The sequence below is a fragment of the Pinus tabuliformis genome, chromosome J (assembly GCF_031772625.1).
Source record: "Pinus tabuliformis cultivar Carrire ecotype Pingquan chromosome J, CPIR1, whole genome shotgun sequence".
Lineage (NCBI taxonomy): Eukaryota > Viridiplantae > Streptophyta > Pinopsida > Pinales > Pinaceae > Pinus > Pinus tabuliformis.
Window position 1 is genome coordinate 971,480,615 of NC_142295.1, and position 3,064 is coordinate 971,483,678.

Below are 3,064 nucleotides of genomic sequence, written 5' to 3' on the forward strand. Positions count from 1 at the left end.
GCTTCAAGCCATCAACATACAAAACATTTCCAGCTTTGACCTGTTCTTTCAACTGAGCAGTGCCTTTTCCTTTTATGGCTGCAGGGGTATCATTTCCAAAAGACACCTTCTTCCCCTTTTCTACTGCAGTATATGATTCAAGTTTTTCTTTATCCCCTATCATATGCTTTGAACATCCGTTGTCGATATACCATATATTTTCCTGTCCTTCTGCATAGAAGGCTATCCCACATCTTTCTGGTTGTGGTTCCTTCATTCTCCATGCTCTGGCACTTGAGGTATGTTCCTTCTGAGTTGTCTTCCAAAACCTGCTCTTGCATTCAGAATCTTCATGACCAAAGTTATTACAAATAGAACATTCAACTTCATTTTCAAGGGCCGAAAAGTTGTTATAAGTCCTTTTCGTGATTCCATTCATATTCCTTTGTTTTTTAGCTTCTCTAGTCATGATTGTCTTATAGGCAACACATTGAGCTGCTTTGTGACCAAAATTATGGCAAGAGAAGCATTGGCCATTGAAGAAACTCCTGCGATTATCAAATCTATCATCCAATCGATTGTAGTTTCTACTGACATCCATTCTTGAGGAAAATTGGGAAGTTTTTACCTGTGGCTGATTGTAGCTTCTGTTTGTCCTTAAGGTATCTTGTCTCCGATTTTATTGATAGTCTTTATTCGTTCTTGAGGTAAACTGTCCCTGATTTACCTGATGATTTCTATTAGGCCTTTGCTCGCTCTTCTTTGCTGCATCAAGATAACTTTTGGAGGTAGAAGCTTGAGATGTTTCTCCATTATATCCCAGACCTGTCTTGATTAGTGGAGAATGCTGCACATTGATAATCTCGTCCAGAGTTTCAGATCCTTTAACAAATTTAAGATTAATAGCTTTTGTTTTCTCAATCTCCTTTCTAAGACAAACAATTTCACATTCCAATTTTTCAAGATGTTTTTCCCTTTCAGCCAGTTGATATTGTAGAGACTCAATAATTGCACTTTTCTCTTCTAAGCAGATTTTGAGATTAGTCATCTCTTAAGAAAAACCTTCTACATCTATAGCATCCATGTAGTCATCATCTTCAAAAGCCATTAAAAGTTTATATTTATTACCTCGTTCATCTTCGTCACTATTTGAAAGTCCATCACTATCTTCATGAGTGTAATAGCTTTTCTTATTTGCATTCTGTTTCTTGTTCCATCTAACAGGTTCCTTCCCTTTGTCAATCTTATCCTTGTGAGGACATTTGGCAGCATAGTGACCGACTCTTCCACAAGAAAAGCATTTGAAAGGTAACTTACCTCGGAACCGTCCAGTACCCCGTTGAAGATTTCTGACAAAATTTGATTCTTCTTCTTCTTCTGACACGTGTCTTGACTCATAGTACTCGCCTTTGCCTGAAGCCTTGAAGGCAGCTTCTCTCCTGTCTGATGGTCCTCCTTTCCTCATTTCATAAGCAGTTAGAATACCGTGCAGCTGTGACATTTTAAGTCTTTGTAGATTCTCCTTCTCTTCTATTGCAGAAACTTTAGATTCAAACCTAGGGGACAAAGATCTTAGAACTTTTTCAACCACAACAACCTCTTTTATTTCTTCACCCAAATTTTTCATACAATTAACAATATCATTTACACGAAGAAAATAGTTAGCCACACTTTCATCATTATACATCTTGAGATTTTCATACTAAATCTTGAGGGTTTGAAGTTTTGCTCGTTTTACCTGATCATCTCCTTCATAGCTTAAGACAATCTTGTCCCATATTTCTTTTGCTGATTTTGACTGCATAACTTTCACGAATTCTGATTGAGATAGACATCCCAATAGAGTATCGACCGCCTTTGCATTTGTTTCATATTTCTTCTTCTCAGCCGGATCTGTAGGAGTTGCTGCTGGAAAAGTATATCCTGTATCTATGATATCCCAAACTTCTGTACCCAACGATTGAAGATAGGCAGTAACTCTTACCTTCCAATATACGAAGTTTGTCCCATCAAATACCGGTGGCCTGATTGATGCTTCCCTCTCGTAGTTGCTCATGATGAAGGATCTTCCTTCAAGCGATCAAGCTTCTTCAGAAGGACCTGCTCTGATACCAATTGTTGGAAATAATACTGAGAGGGGGGGGGGTGAATCAGTATTATCAAGTCAAATGTTTCCTTTTCAATTCCAGATGATATACGCTACTTTTCTTAATAAAAACCGCGTATATACGCAACTATAGATAAAGAAACCTGCGTATACAAAGCATACTTATAATTTGATTTATCTTTCAGATGTCAGTTATTAATCTGTGATTCAGAAGCAAATAACCAGTAACCAGAAACAGTAAAGCAGAGAAGAAAGACAATCACACACAAGAACACAAGATATAAGGTGGAAACCCAATGTGGGTGAAAACCACCTGCTGCAATTCGTCTCTATCTTTTCTTTAATTAGAAACTTCTTTTTACAAATGTACTGGTGCAGTCCTTTTACCAGTACGCAGGCTGCAACCTGCAGAGAGCTACAACTCTCTCTCGTTTTCCAGCTTCTCCTGGAAGGGAGCTACAACCCCCTTAGTTCTTGCACTAGCCAAGATACTAGTACGTAGGTGTTGGCCTACAGAAGGCTACAACCTTCTCTCTCCTTCAAGGACCACATTTCATAAATTTTCAGACTGGATCCACAAATAACATCAATCAACCATCAAGAATTTCTGCATCAACCAATCACCTTTTCACCAAAACTAAATCAACATAAACACCTCTCTGACGACTGTACCCAGATCACAATAACAGTACCACACACCAAAATTGAACCCAAAACACTACAACAATAAACAGAAGCAGCAAAAACACAACTCAAAATGTATACGCTACTTTAATGGCCTGAAACCTGCGTGCATACGCTTTTGCGTATGGAACAACCTGCGTATACGCTGTTTTCCTTCACTGAACCTGCGTATATACGCGCCTTAGCTGAACTGAACCTCTGTACAGATCTACAAACATAATTCACTCTTTCAAGTATTCAGGCACTGATTAACCCAGATTATCAGATTTATAGATCACGCATGTGCCAGATATA